The sequence below is a fragment of the Crinia signifera genome, chromosome 6, assembly GCF_055691185.1.
Source record: "Crinia signifera chromosome 6, ASM5569118v1, whole genome shotgun sequence".
NCBI lineage: Eukaryota > Metazoa > Chordata > Amphibia > Anura > Myobatrachidae > Crinia > Crinia signifera.
Window position 1 is genome coordinate 58,588,718 of NC_139222.1, and position 12,981 is coordinate 58,601,698.

The 12,981-nt window shown below is 39.9% G+C and overlaps 25 non-coding genes and 3 pseudogenes across 25 annotated transcripts; all 28 read left to right on the forward strand.

Annotated features, from left to right (window-relative positions):
• The first annotated feature begins 239 nt into the window (after positions 1-239).
• On the forward strand, positions 240-358 carry LOC146014565 (5S ribosomal RNA). Its single transcript, XR_014447514.1, has one exon. It is a non-coding gene; the product is annotated as a 5S ribosomal RNA (ribosomal RNA).
• A 346-nt stretch (positions 359-704) lies between these two features.
• On the forward strand, positions 705-823 carry LOC146016886 (5S ribosomal RNA). Its single transcript, XR_014449766.1, has one exon. It is a non-coding gene; the product is annotated as a 5S ribosomal RNA (ribosomal RNA).
• A 342-nt stretch (positions 824-1,165) lies between these two features.
• Positions 1,166-1,284, forward strand: LOC146015654 (5S ribosomal RNA). Its single transcript, XR_014448569.1, has one exon. It is a non-coding gene; the product is annotated as a 5S ribosomal RNA (ribosomal RNA).
• A 345-nt stretch (positions 1,285-1,629) lies between these two features.
• Positions 1,630-1,748, forward strand: LOC146012841 (5S ribosomal RNA). The gene has a single exon (XR_014445838.1). It is a non-coding gene; the product is annotated as a 5S ribosomal RNA (ribosomal RNA).
• A 346-nt stretch (positions 1,749-2,094) lies between these two features.
• On the forward strand, positions 2,095-2,204 carry LOC146011784 (5S ribosomal RNA; annotated as a pseudogene).
• A 344-nt stretch (positions 2,205-2,548) lies between these two features.
• Positions 2,549-2,667, forward strand: LOC146015655 (5S ribosomal RNA). Its single transcript, XR_014448570.1, has one exon. It is a non-coding gene; the product is annotated as a 5S ribosomal RNA (ribosomal RNA).
• A 346-nt stretch (positions 2,668-3,013) lies between these two features.
• LOC146016887 (5S ribosomal RNA) lies at positions 3,014-3,132 on the forward strand. The gene has a single exon (XR_014449767.1). It is a non-coding gene; the product is annotated as a 5S ribosomal RNA (ribosomal RNA).
• A 345-nt stretch (positions 3,133-3,477) lies between these two features.
• Positions 3,478-3,596, forward strand: LOC146010400 (5S ribosomal RNA; annotated as a pseudogene).
• A 345-nt stretch (positions 3,597-3,941) lies between these two features.
• Positions 3,942-4,060, forward strand: LOC146012843 (5S ribosomal RNA). The gene has a single exon (XR_014445840.1). It is a non-coding gene; the product is annotated as a 5S ribosomal RNA (ribosomal RNA).
• Positions 4,061-4,405: 345 nt separating this feature from the next.
• Positions 4,406-4,524, forward strand: LOC146012844 (5S ribosomal RNA). Its single transcript, XR_014445841.1, has one exon. It is a non-coding gene; the product is annotated as a 5S ribosomal RNA (ribosomal RNA).
• Positions 4,525-4,870: 346 nt separating this feature from the next.
• LOC146014861 (5S ribosomal RNA) lies at positions 4,871-4,989 on the forward strand. The gene has a single exon (XR_014447803.1). It is a non-coding gene; the product is annotated as a 5S ribosomal RNA (ribosomal RNA).
• A 346-nt stretch (positions 4,990-5,335) lies between these two features.
• On the forward strand, positions 5,336-5,454 carry LOC146012845 (5S ribosomal RNA). The gene has a single exon (XR_014445842.1). It is a non-coding gene; the product is annotated as a 5S ribosomal RNA (ribosomal RNA).
• Positions 5,455-5,799: 345 nt separating this feature from the next.
• On the forward strand, positions 5,800-5,918 carry LOC146014436 (5S ribosomal RNA). The gene has a single exon (XR_014447392.1). It is a non-coding gene; the product is annotated as a 5S ribosomal RNA (ribosomal RNA).
• Positions 5,919-6,263: 345 nt separating this feature from the next.
• LOC146012846 (5S ribosomal RNA) lies at positions 6,264-6,382 on the forward strand. The gene has a single exon (XR_014445843.1). It is a non-coding gene; the product is annotated as a 5S ribosomal RNA (ribosomal RNA).
• A 346-nt stretch (positions 6,383-6,728) lies between these two features.
• Positions 6,729-6,845, forward strand: LOC146016789 (5S ribosomal RNA). Its single transcript, XR_014449667.1, has one exon. It is a non-coding gene; the product is annotated as a 5S ribosomal RNA (ribosomal RNA).
• A 345-nt stretch (positions 6,846-7,190) lies between these two features.
• Positions 7,191-7,309, forward strand: LOC146012847 (5S ribosomal RNA). Its single transcript, XR_014445844.1, has one exon. It is a non-coding gene; the product is annotated as a 5S ribosomal RNA (ribosomal RNA).
• A 345-nt stretch (positions 7,310-7,654) lies between these two features.
• LOC146015303 (5S ribosomal RNA) lies at positions 7,655-7,773 on the forward strand. Its single transcript, XR_014448228.1, has one exon. It is a non-coding gene; the product is annotated as a 5S ribosomal RNA (ribosomal RNA).
• A 346-nt stretch (positions 7,774-8,119) lies between these two features.
• LOC146016790 (5S ribosomal RNA) lies at positions 8,120-8,236 on the forward strand. Its single transcript, XR_014449668.1, has one exon. It is a non-coding gene; the product is annotated as a 5S ribosomal RNA (ribosomal RNA).
• A 345-nt stretch (positions 8,237-8,581) lies between these two features.
• On the forward strand, positions 8,582-8,700 carry LOC146012848 (5S ribosomal RNA). The gene has a single exon (XR_014445845.1). It is a non-coding gene; the product is annotated as a 5S ribosomal RNA (ribosomal RNA).
• A 345-nt stretch (positions 8,701-9,045) lies between these two features.
• Positions 9,046-9,164, forward strand: LOC146015304 (5S ribosomal RNA). Its single transcript, XR_014448229.1, has one exon. It is a non-coding gene; the product is annotated as a 5S ribosomal RNA (ribosomal RNA).
• A 345-nt stretch (positions 9,165-9,509) lies between these two features.
• Positions 9,510-9,628, forward strand: LOC146010401 (5S ribosomal RNA; annotated as a pseudogene).
• A 345-nt stretch (positions 9,629-9,973) lies between these two features.
• Positions 9,974-10,092, forward strand: LOC146012849 (5S ribosomal RNA). The gene has a single exon (XR_014445846.1). It is a non-coding gene; the product is annotated as a 5S ribosomal RNA (ribosomal RNA).
• A 345-nt stretch (positions 10,093-10,437) lies between these two features.
• LOC146012850 (5S ribosomal RNA) lies at positions 10,438-10,556 on the forward strand. Its single transcript, XR_014445847.1, has one exon. It is a non-coding gene; the product is annotated as a 5S ribosomal RNA (ribosomal RNA).
• A 345-nt stretch (positions 10,557-10,901) lies between these two features.
• Positions 10,902-11,020, forward strand: LOC146017496 (5S ribosomal RNA). The gene has a single exon (XR_014450365.1). It is a non-coding gene; the product is annotated as a 5S ribosomal RNA (ribosomal RNA).
• Positions 11,021-11,365: 345 nt separating this feature from the next.
• LOC146017434 (5S ribosomal RNA) lies at positions 11,366-11,484 on the forward strand. The gene has a single exon (XR_014450306.1). It is a non-coding gene; the product is annotated as a 5S ribosomal RNA (ribosomal RNA).
• A 345-nt stretch (positions 11,485-11,829) lies between these two features.
• LOC146012851 (5S ribosomal RNA) lies at positions 11,830-11,948 on the forward strand. Its single transcript, XR_014445848.1, has one exon. It is a non-coding gene; the product is annotated as a 5S ribosomal RNA (ribosomal RNA).
• A 345-nt stretch (positions 11,949-12,293) lies between these two features.
• Positions 12,294-12,412, forward strand: LOC146012852 (5S ribosomal RNA). Its single transcript, XR_014445849.1, has one exon. It is a non-coding gene; the product is annotated as a 5S ribosomal RNA (ribosomal RNA).
• Positions 12,413-12,757: 345 nt separating this feature from the next.
• On the forward strand, positions 12,758-12,876 carry LOC146012854 (5S ribosomal RNA). The gene has a single exon (XR_014445851.1). It is a non-coding gene; the product is annotated as a 5S ribosomal RNA (ribosomal RNA).
• Positions 12,877-12,981: the final 105 nt, after the last annotated feature.

The following is a 12,981-nucleotide window of genomic DNA, read 5'->3' on the forward strand; positions in this document are numbered from 1 at the left end:
TAGCCATCACCTAAAGACTTACCACACTGTTTAGGCTCAATTCCAACTGTTTTGGCAGCTAAACAGTGTTGAGCCTCTTTTGTAGTTTAATTTAAGACCCCCTGCTAATATCATGTCCTGTAGGTCTTTTTACATTACCAACACATGATTTTTTTCAGTAAGCCAATACAGTTAGGAAACCTTTGTATTAGCTTACCTGGTGATAGAAGTAGAAGAGGGCAAAAAAGTGCTTTTAACTCACCTACAGCCATACCACAATGGATAGGCCCAATCTCGTCTGATCTTGGAAGCTAAGCAGTGTTGGGCCTGGTTAGTACTTGGGTGGGAGACCACATGGGAACACCAGGTGCTGTAGGTTTTTTCACATTACTGGCAAATTGTTTTTATTCTCCAGCTATTTAAATTGGAAACTTTTTCTTTTTATTGCCAGTACAGACATTTGGAAGAGGTCAAACAGACACAATAGCCATCACCTAAAGACTTACCACACTGTTTAGGCCCAATTCCAACTGCTTTTGGCAGCTAAACAGTGTTGAGCCTGTTTAGTAGTTTAATTTAAGACCCCCTGCTAATATCATGTCCTGTAGGTCTTTTTACATTACCAACACATGATTTTTTTTAAGTAAGCCAATACAGTTAGGAAACTTTTTTATTAGCTTACCTGGTGATAAAAGTAGAAGAGGGCAAAAAAGTGCCTGTATCTCACCTACAGCCATACCACGTTGGATAGGACCAATCTCGTCTGATCTTGGAAGCTAAGCATTGTTGGGCCTGGTTAGTACTTGGGTGGGAGACCACCTGGGAACACCAGGTGCTGTAGGTTTTTTCACATTACAGGCAAATTGTTTTTATTCTCTAGCTATTTAAATTGGAAACTTTTTCTTTTTATTGCCAGCACAGACATTTGGAAGAGGTCAAACAGACACAATAGCCATCACCTAAAGACACCACACTGTTTAGGCTCAATTCCAACTGTTTTGGCAGCTAAACAGTGTTGAGCCTCTTTTGTAGTTTAATTTAAGACCCCCTGCTAATATCATGTCCTGTAGGTCTTTTTACATTACCAACACATGATTTTTTTCAGTAAGCCAATACAGTTAGGAAACTTTTTTATTAGCTTACCTGGTGATAGAAGTAGAAGAGGGCAAAAAAGTGCCTGTATCTCACCTACAGCCATACCACATTGGATAGGCCCAATCTCGTCTGTTCTTGGAAGCTAAGCAGTGTTGGGCCTGGTTAGTACTTGGGTGGGAGACCACATGGGAACACCAGGTGCTGTAGGTTTTTTCACATTACTGGCAAATTGTTTTTATTCTCTAGCTATTTAAATTGGAAACTTTTTCTTTTTATTGCCAGTACAGACATTTGGAAGAGGTCAAACAGACACAATAGCCATCACCTAAAGACTTACCACACTGTTTAGGCCCAATTCCAACTGCTTTTGGCAGCTAAACAGTGTTGATCCTCTTTAGTAGTTTAATTTAAGACCCCCTGCTAATATCATGTCCTGTAGGTCTTTTTACATTACCAACACATGATTTTTTTCAGTAAGCCAATAAAGTTAGGAAACTTTTTTATTTGCTTACCTGGTGATAGAAGTAGAAGAGGGCAAAAAAGTGCCTTTGACTCACCTACAGCCATACCACATTGGATAGGCCCAATCTCGTCTGATCTTGGAAGCTAAGCAGTGTTGGGCCTGGTTAGTACTTGGGTGGGAGACCACATGGGAACACCAGGTGCTGTAGGTTTTTTCACATTACTGGCAAATTGTTTTTATTCTCTAGCTATTTAAATAGGAAACTTTATCTTTTTATTGCCAGCACAGACATTTGGAAGAGGTCAAACAGACACAATAGCCATCACCTAAAGACTTACCACACTGTTTAGGCCCAATTCCAACTGCTTTTGGCAGCTAAACAGTGTTGAGCCTGTTTAGTAGTTTAATTTAAGACCCCCTGCTAATATCATGTCCTGTAGGTCTTTTTACATTACCAACACATGATTTTTTTTAAGTAAGCCAATACAGTTAGGAAACTTTTTTATTAGCTTACCTGGTGATAGAAGTAGAAGAGGGCAAAAAAGTGCCTGTATCTCACCTACAGCCATACCACATTGGATAGGCCCAATCTCGTCTGATCTTGGAAGCTAAGCAGTGTTGGGCCTGGTTAGTACTTGGGTGGGAGACCACCTGGGTGCTGTAGGTTTTTTCACATTACTGGCAAATTGTTTTTATTCTCTAGCTATTTAATTTGGAAAATTTTTCTTTTTATTGCCAGCACAGACATTTGGAAGAGGTCAAACAGACACAATAGCCATCACCTAAAGACTTACCACACTGTTTAGGCTCAATTCCAACTGTTTTGGCAGCTAAACAGTGTTGAGCCTCTTTTGTAGTTTAATTTAAGACCCCCTGCTAATATCATGTCCTGTAGGTCTTTTTACATTACCAACACATGATTTTTTTCAGTAAGCCAATACAGTTAGGAAACTTTTGTATTAGCTTACCTGGTGATAGAAGTAGAAGAGGGCAAAAAAGTGCTTTTTACTCACCTACAGCCATACCACATTGGATAGGCCCAATCTCGTCTGTTCTTGGAAGCTAAGCAGTGTTGGGCCTGGTTAGTACTTGGGTGGGAGACCACATGGGAACACCAGGTGCTGTAGGTTTTTTCACATTACTGGCAAATTGTTTTTATTCTCTAGCTATTTAAATTGGAAACTTTTTCTTTTTATTGCCAGTACAGACATTTGGAAGAGGTCAAACAGACACAATAGCCATCACCTAAAGACTTACCACACTGTTTAGGCCCAATTCCAACTGCTTTTGGCAGCTAAACAGTGTTGAGCCTGTTTAGTAGTTTAATTTAAGACCCCCTGCTAATATCATGTCCTGTAGGTCTTTTTACATTACCAACACATGATTTTTTTTAAGTAAGCCAATACAGTTAGGAAACTTTTTTATTAGCTTACCTGGTGATAGAAGTAGAAGAGGGCAAAAAAGTGCCTGTATCTCACCTACAGCCATACCACGTTGGATAGGACCAATCTCGTCTGATCTTGGAAGCTAAGCATTGTTGGGCCTGGTTAGTACTTGGGTGGGAGACCACCTGGGAACACCAGGTGCTGTAGGTTTTTTCACATTACTGGCAAATTGTTTTTATTCTCTAGCTATTTAAATTGGAAACTTTTTCTTTTTATTGCCACCACAGACATTTGGAAGAGGTCAAACAGACACAATAGCCATCACCTAAAGACTTACCACACTGTTTAGGCTCAATTCCAACTGCTTTTGGCAGCTAAACAGTGTTGATCCTCTTTAGTAGTTTAATTTAAGACCCCCTGCTAATATCATGTCCTGTAGGTCTTTTTACATTACCAACACATGATTTTTTTCAGTAAGCCAATACAGTTAGGAAACTTTTTTATTAGCTTACCTGGTGATAGAAGTAGAAGAGGGCAAAAAAGTGCCTGTATCTCACCTACAGCCATACCACATTGGATAGGCCCAATCTCGTCTGTTCTTGGAAGCTAAGCAGTGTTGGGCCTGGTTAGTAATTGGGTGGGAGACCACATGGGAACACCAGGTGCTGTAGGTTTTTTCACATTACAGGCAAATTGTTTTTATTCTCTAGCTATTTATATTGGAAACTTTTTCTTTTTATTGCCAGCACAGACATTTGGAAGAGGTCAAACAGACACAATAGCCATCACCTAAAGACTTACCACACTGTTTAGGCTCAATTCCAACTGCTTTTGGCAGCTAAACAGTGTTGAGCCTCTTTTGTAGTTTAATTTAAGACCCCCTGCTAATATCATGTCCTGTAGGTCTTTTTACATTACCAACACATGATTTTTTTCAGTAAGCCAATACAGTTAGGAAACTTTTGTATTAGCTTACCTGGTGATAGAAGTAGAAGAGGGCAAAAAAGTGGCTTTAACTCACCTACAGCCATACCACATTGGATAGGCCCAATCTCGTCTGATCTTGGAAGCTAAGCAGTGTTGGGCCTGGTTAGTACTTGGGTGGGAGACCACATGGGAACACCAGGTGCTGTAGGTTTTTTCACATTACTGGCAAATTGTTTTTATTCTCTAGCTATTTAAATAGGAAACTTTTTCTTTTTATTGCCAGCACAGACATTTGGAAGAAGTCAAACAGACACAATAGCCATCACCTAAAGACTTACCACACTGTTTAGGCCCAATTCCAACTGCTTTTGGCAGCTAAACAGTGTTGAGCCTCTTTAGTAGTTTAATTTAAGACCCCCTGCTAATATCATGTCCTGTAGGTCTTTTTACATTACCAACACATGATTTTTTTCAGTAAGCCAATACAGTTAGGAAACTTTTGTATTAGCTTACCTGGTGATAGAAGTAGAAGAGGGCAAAAAAGTGCCTTTGACTCACCTACAGCCATACCACATTGGATAGGCCCAATCTCGTCTGATCTTGGAAGCTAAGCAGTGTTGGGCCTGGTTAGTACTTGGGTGGGAGACCACATGGGAACACCAGGTGCTGTAGGTTTTTTCACATTACTGGCAAATTGTTTTTATTCTCTAGCTATTTAAATAGGAAACTTTATCTTTTTATTGCCAGCACAGACATTTGGAAGAGGTCAAACAGACACAATAGCCATCACCTAAAGACTTACCACACTGTTTAGGCCCAATTCCAACTGCTTTTGGCAGCTAAACAGTGTTGAGCCTGTTTAGTAGTTTAATTTAAGACCCCCTGCTAATATCATGTCCTGTAGGTCTTTTTACATTACAAACACATGATTTTTTTTAAGTAAGCCAATACAGTTAGGAAACTTTTTTATTAGCTTACCTGGTGATAGAAGTAGAAGAGGGCAAAAAAGTGCCTGTATCTCACCTACAGCCATACCACATTGGATAGGCCCAATCTCGTCTGATCTTGAAAGCTAAGCAGTGTTGGGCCTGGTTAGTACTTGGGTGGGAGACCACCTGGGAACACCAGGTGCTGTAGGTTTTTTCACATTACTGGCAAATTGTTTTTATTATCTAGCTATTTAAATTTGGAAACTTTTTCTTTTTATTGCCAGCACAGACATTTGGAAGAGGTCAAACAGACACAATAGCCATCACCTAAAGACTTACCACACTGTTTAGGCTCAATTCTAACTGCTTTTGGCAGCTAAACAGTGTTGAGCCTCTTTTGTAGTTTAATTTAAGACCCCCTGCTAATATCATGTCCTGTAGGTCTTTTTACATTACCAACACATGATTTTTTTCAGTAAGCCAATACAGTTAGGAAACTTTTGTATTAGCTTACCTGGTGATAGAAGTAGAAGAGGGCAAAAAAGTGCTTTTAACTCACCTACAGCCATACCACATTGGATAGGCCCAATCTCGTCTGATCTTGGAAGCTAAGCAGTGTTGGGCCTGGTTAGTACTTGGGTGGGAGACCACATGGGAACACCAGGTGCTGTAGGTTTTTTCACATTACTGGCAAATTGTTTTTATTCTCTAGCTATTTATATTGGAAATTTTTTCTTTTTATTGCCAGTACAGACATTTGGAAGAGGTCAAACAGACACAATAGCCATCACCTAAAGACTTACCACACTGTTTAGGCTCAATTCCAACTGCTTTTGGCAGCTAAACAGTGTTGAGCCTCTTTTGTAGTTTAATTTAAGACCCCCTGCTAATATCATGTCCTGTAGGTCTTTTTACATTACCAACACATGATTTTTTTCAGTAAGCCAATACAGTTAGGAAACTTTTGTATTAGCTTACCTGGTGATAGAAGTAGAAGAGGGCAAAAAAGTGCATTTAACTCACCTACAGCTATACCACATTGGATAGGCCCAATCTCGTCTGATCTTGGAAGCTAAGCAGTGTTGGGCCTGGTTAGTACTTGGGTGGGAGACCACATGGGAACACCAGGTGCTGTAGGTTTTTTCACATTACTGGCAAATTGTTTTTATTCTCTAGCTATTTAAATTGGAAACTTTTTCTTTTTATTGCCAGTACAGACATTTGGAAGAGGTCAAACAGACACAATAGCCATCACCTAAAGACTTACCACACTGTTTAGGCCCAATTCCAACTGCTTTTGGCAGCTAAACAGTGTTGAGCCTCTTTTGTAGTTTAATTTAAGACCCCCTGCTAATATCATGTCCTGTAGGTCTTTTTACATTACCAACACATGATTTTTTTCAGTAAGCCAATACAGTTAGGAAACTTTTTTATTAGCTTACCTGGTGATAGAAGTAGAAGAGGGCAAAAAAGTGGCTTTAACTCACCTACAGCCATACCACATTGGATAGGCCCAATCTCGTCTGATCTTGGAAGCTAAGCAGTGTTGGGCCTGGTTAGTACTTGGGTGGGAGACCACATGGGAACACCAGGTGCTGTAGGTTTTTTCACATTACTGGCAAATTGTTTTTATTCTCTAGCTATTTAAATAGGAAACTTTTTCTTTTTATTGCCAGCACAGACATTTGGAAGAGGTCAAACAGACACAATAGCCATCACCTAAAGACTTACCACACTGTTTAGGCCCAATTCCAACTGCTTTTGGCAGCTAAACAGTGTTGAGCCTGTTTAGTAGTTTAATTTAAGACCCCCTGCTAATATCATGTCCTGTAGGTCTTTTTACATTACCAACACATGATTTTTTTTAAGTAAGCCAATACAGTTAGGAAACTTTTTTATTAGCTTACCTGGTGATAGAAGTAGAAGAGGGCAAAAAAGTGCCTGTATCTCACCTACAGCCATACCACATTGGATAGGCCCAATCTCGTGATCTTGGAAGCTAAGCAGTGTTGGGCCTGGTTAGTACTTGGGTGGGAGACCACCTGGGAACACCAGGTGCTGTAGGTTTTTTCACATTACTGGCAAATTGTTTTTATTCTCTAGCTATTTAAATTGGAAACTTTTTCTTTTTATTGCCAGCACAGACATTTGGAAGAGGTCAAACAGACACAATAGCCATCACCTAAAGACTTACCACACTGTTTAGGCTCAATTCCAACTGCTTTTGGCAGCTAAACAGTGTTGAGCCTCTTTTGTAGTTTAATTTAAGACCCCCTGCTAATATCATGTCCTGTAGGTCTTTTTACATTACCAACACATGATTTTTTTCAGTAAGCCAATACAGTTAGGAAACTTTTGTATTAGCTTACCTGGTGATAGAAGTAGAAGAGGGCAAAAAAGTGCTTTTAACTCACCTACAGCCATACCACATTGGATAGGCCCAATCTCGTCTGATCTTGGAAGCTAAGCAGTGTTGGGCCTGGTTAGTACTTGGGTGGGAGACCACATGGGAACACCAGGTGCTGTAGGTTTTTTCACATTACTGGCAAATTGTTTTTATTCTCTAGCTATTTATATTGGAAACTTTTTCTTTTTATTGCCAGTACAGACATTTGGAAGAGGTCAAACAGACACAATAGCCATCACCTAAAGACTTACCACACTGTTTAGGCCCAATTCCAACTGCTTTTGGCAGCTAAACAGTGTTGATCCTCTTTAGTAGTTTAATTTAAGACCCCCTGCTAATATCATGTCCTGTAGGTCTTTTTACATTACCAAGACATGATTTTTTTCAGTAAGCCAATACAGTTAGGAAACTTTTGTATTAGCTTACCTGGTGATAGAAGTAGAAGAGGGCAAAAAAGTGCCTGTATCTCACCTACAGCCATACCACATTGGATAGGCCCAATCTCGTCTGATCTTGGAAGCTAAGCAGTGTTGGGCCTGGTTAGTACTTGGGTGGGAGACCACATGGGAACACCAGGTGCTGTATGTTTTTTCACATTACAGGCAAATTGTTTTTATTCTCTAGCTATTTAAATTGGAAACTTTTTCTTTTTATTGCCAGTACAGACATTTGGAAGAGGTCAAACAGACACAATAGCCATCACCTAAAGACTTACCACACTGTTTAGGCCCAATTCCAACTGCTTTTGGCAGCTAAACAGTGTTGAGCCTGTTTAGTAGTTTAATTTAAGACCCCCTGCTAATATCATGTCCTGTAGGTCTTTTTACATTACCAACACATGATTTTTTTTAAGTAAGCCAATACAGTTAGGAAACTTTTTTATTAGCTTACCTGGTGATAGAAGTAGAAGAGGGCAAAAAAGTGCCTGTATCTCACCTACAGCCATACCACATTGGATAGGCCCAATCTCGTGATCTTGGAAGCTAAGCAGTGTTGGGCCTGGTTAGTACTTGGGTGGGAGACCACCTGGGAACACCAGGTGCTGTAGGTTTTTTCACATTACTGGCAAATTGTTTTTATTCTCTAGCTATTTAAATTGGAAACTTTTTCTTTTTATTGCCAGCACAGACATTTGGAAGAGGTCAAACAGACACAATAGCCATCACCTAAAGACTTACCACACTGTTTAGGCTCAATTCCAACTGCTTTTGGCAGCTAAACAGTGTTGAGCCTCTTTTGTAGTTTAATTTAAGACCCCCTGCTAATATCATGTCCTGTAGGTCTTTTTACATTACCAACACATGATTTTTTTCAGTAAGCCAATACAGTTAGGAAACTTTTGTATTAGCTTACCTGGTGATAGAAGTAGAAGAGGGCAAAAAAGTGCTTTTAACTCACCTACAGCCATACCACATTGGATAGGCCCAATCTCGTCTGATCTTGGAAGCTAAGCAGTGTTGGGCCTGGTTAGTACTTGGGTGGGAGACCACATGGGAACACCAGGTGCTGTAGGTTTTTTCACATTACTGGCAAATTGTTTTTATTCTCTAGCTATTTATATTGGAAACTTTTTCTTTTTATTGCCAGTACAGACATTTGGAAGAGGTCAAACAGACACAATAGCCATCACCTAAAGACTTACCACACTGTTTAGGCCCAATTCCAACTGCTTTTGGCAGCTAAACAGTGTTGATCCTCTTTAGTAGTTTAATTTAAGACCCCCTGCTAATATCATGTCCTGTAGGTCTTTTTACATTACCAAGACATGATTTTTTTCAGTAAGCCAATACAGTTAGGAAACTTTTGTGTTAGCTTACCTGGTGATAGAAGTAGAAGAGGGCAAAAAAGTGCCTGTATCTCACCTACAGCCATACCACATTGGATAGGCCCAATCTCGTCTGATCTTGGAAGCTAAGCAGTGTTGGGCCTGGTTAGTACTTGGGTGGGAGACCACATGGGAACACCAGGTGCTGTATGTTTTTTCACATTACAGGCAAATTGTTTTTATTCTCTAGCTATTTAAATTGGAAACTTTTTCTTTTTATTGCCAGTACAGACATTTGGAAGAGGTCAAACAGACACAATAGCCATCACATAAAGACTTACCACACTGTTTAGGCCCAATTCCAACTGCTTTTGGCAGCTAAACAGTGTTGAGCCTCTTTAGTAGTTTAATTTAAGACCCCCTGCTAATATCATGTCCTGTAGGTCTTTTTACATTACCAACACATGATTTTTTTCAGTAAGCCAATACAGTTAGGAAACTTTTTTATTAGCTTACCTGGTGATAGAAGTAGAAGAGGGCAAAAAAGTGCCTGTATTTCACCTACAGCCATACCACATTGGATAGGCCCAATCTCGTCTGTTCTTGGAAGCTAAGCAGTGTTGGGCCTGGTTAGTAATTGGGTGGGAGACCACATGGGAACACCAGGTGCTGTAGGTTTTTTCACATTACATGCAAATTGTTTTTATTCTCTAGCTATTTATATTGGAAACTTTTTCTTTTTATTGCCAGCACAGACATTTGGAAGAGGTCAAACAGACACAATAGCCATCACCTAAAGACTTACCACACTGTTTAGGCTCAATTCCAACTGCTTTTGGCAGCTAAACAGTGTTGAGCCTCTTTTGTAGTTTAATTTAAGACCCCCTGCTAATATCATGTCCTGTAGGTCTTTTTACATTACCAACACATGATTTTTTTCAGTAAGCCAATACAGTTAGGAAACTTTTGTATTAGCTTACCTGGTGATAGAAGTAGAAGAGGGCAAAAAAGTGGCTTTAACTCACCTACAGCCATACCACATTGGATAGGCCCAATCTCGTCTGATCTTGGAAGCTAAGCAGTGTTGGGCCTGGTTAGTACTTGGGTGGGAGACCACATGGGAACACCAGGTGCTGTAGGTTTTTTCACATTACTGGCAAATTGTTTTTATTCTCTAGCTATTTAAATAGGAAACTTTTTCTTTTTATTGCCAGCACAGACATTTGGAAGAGGTCAAACAGACACAATAGCCATCACCTAAAGACTTACCACACTGTTTAGGCCCAATTCCAACTGCTTTTGGCAGCTAAACAGTGTTGAGCCTCTTTAGTAGTTTAATTTAAGACCCCCTGCTAATATCATGTCCTGTAGGTCTTTTTACATTACCAACACATGATTTTTTTCAGTAAGCCAATACAGTTAGGAAACTTTTGTATTAGCTTACCTGGTGATAGAAGTAGAAGAGGGCAAAAAAGTGCCTGTATCTCACCTACAGCCATACCACATTGGATAGGCCCAATCTCGTCTGATCTTGGAAGCTAAGCAGTGTTGGGCCTGGTTAGTACTTGGGTGGGAGACCACATGGGAACACCAGGTGCTGTAGGTTTTTTCACATTACTGGCAAATTGTTTTTATTCTCTAGCTATTTAAATTGGAAACTTATTATTTTTATTGCCAGTACAGACATTTGGAAGAGGTCAAACAGACACAATAGCCATCACCTAAAGACTTACCACACTGTTTAGGCCCAATTCCAACTGCTTTTGGCAGCTAAACAGTGTTGATCCTCTTTAGTAGTTTAATTTAAGACCCCCTGCTAATATCATGTCCTGTAGGTCTTTTTACATTACCAACACATGATTTTTTTCAGTAAGCCAATACAGTTAGGAAACTTTTGTATTAGCTTACCTGGTGATAGAAGTAGAAGACGGCAAAAAAGTGCCTGTATCTCACCTACAGCCATACCACGTTGGATAGGCCCAATCTCGTCTGATCTTGGAAGCTAAGCAGTGTTGGGACTGGTTAGTACTTGGGTGGGAGACCACATGGGAACACCAGGTGCTGTAGGTTTTTTCACATTACAGGCAAATTGTTTTTATTCTCTAGCTATTTAAATTAGAAACTTTTTCTTTTTATTGCCAGTACAGACATTTGGAAGAGGTCAAACAGACACAATAGCCATCACCTAAAGACTTACCACACTGTTTAGGCCCAATTCCAACTGCTTTTGGCAGCTAAACAGTGTTGAGCCTCTTTAGTAGTTTAATTTAAGACCCCCTGCTAATATCATGTCCTGTAGGTCTTTTTACATTACAAACACATGATTTTTTTCAGTAAGCCAATACAGTTAGGAAACTTTTTTATTAGCTTACCTGGTGATAGAAGTAGAAGAGGGCAAAAAAGTGCCTGTATTTCACCTACAGCCATACCACATTGGATAGGCCCAATCTCATCTGTTCTTGGAAGCTAAGCAGTGTTGGGCCTGGTTAGTAATTGGGTGGGAGACCACATGGGAACACCAGGTGCTGTAGGTTTTTTCACATTACAGGCAAATTGTTTTTATTCTCTAGCTATTTAAATAGGAAACTTTTTCTTTTTATTGCCAGCACAGACATTTGGAAGAGGTCAAACAGACACAATAGCCATCACCTAAAGACTTACCACACTGTTTAGGCCCAATTCCAAATGCTTTTGGCAGCTAAACAGTGTTGAGCCTCTTTAGTAGTTTAATTTAAGACCCCCTGCTAATATCATGTCCTGTAGGTCTTTTTACATTACCAACACATGATTTTTTTCAGTAAGCCAATACAGTTAGGAAACTTTTGTATTAGCTTACCTGGTGATAGAAGTAGAAGAGGGCAAAAAAGTGCCTGTATCTCACCTACAGCCATACCACATTGGATAGGCCCAATCTCGTCTGATCTTGGAAGCTAAGCAGTGTTGGGCCTGGTTAGTACTTGGGTGGGAGACCACATGGGAACACCAGGTGCTGTAGGTTTTTTCACATTACTGGCAAATTGTTTTTATTCTCTAGCTATTTAAATAGGAAACTTTTTATTTTTATTGCCAGCACAGACATTTGGAAGAGGTCAAACAGACACAATAGCCATCACCTAAAGACTTACCACACTGTTTAGGCCCAATTCCAACTGCTTTTGGCAGCTAAACAGTGTTGATCCTCTTTAGTAGTTTAATTTAAGACCCCCTGCTAATATCATGTCCTGTAGGTCTTTTTACATTACCAACACATGATTTTTTTCAGTAAGCCAATACAGTTAGGAAACTTTTTTATTAGCTTACCTGGTGATAGAAGTAGAAGAGGGCAAAAAAGTGCCTGTATCTCACCTACAGCCATACCACATTGGATAGGCCCAATCTCGTCTGATCTTGGAAGCTAAGCAGTGTTGGGCCTGGTTAGTACTTGGGTGGGAGACCACATGGGAACACCAGGTGCTGTAGGTTTTTTCACATTACAGGCAAATTGTTTTTATTCTCTAGCTATTTCAATTGGAAACTTTTTCTTTTTATTGCCAGTACAGACATTTGGAAGAGGTCAAACAGACACAATAGCCATCACCTAAAGACTTACCACACTGTTTAGGCCCAATTCCAACTGCTTTTGGCAGCTAAACAGTGTTGAGCCTCTTTAGTAGTTTAATTTAAGACCCCCTGCTAATATCATGTCCTGTAGGTCTTTTTACATTACCAACACATGATTTTTTTCAGTAAGCCAATACAGTTAGGAAACTTTTTTATTAGCTTACCTGGTGATAGAAGTAGAAGAGGGCAAAAAAGTGCCTGTATCTCACCTACAGCCATACCACATTGGATAGGCCCAATCTCGTCTGATCTTGGAAGCTAAGCAGTGTTGGGCCTGGTTAGTACTTGGGTGGGAGACCACATGGGAACACCAGGTGCTGTAGGTTTTTTCACATTACAGGCAAATTGTTTTTATTCTCTAGCGATTTAAATTGGAAACTTTTTCTTTTTATTGCCAGTACAGACATTTGGAAGAGGTCAAACAGACACAA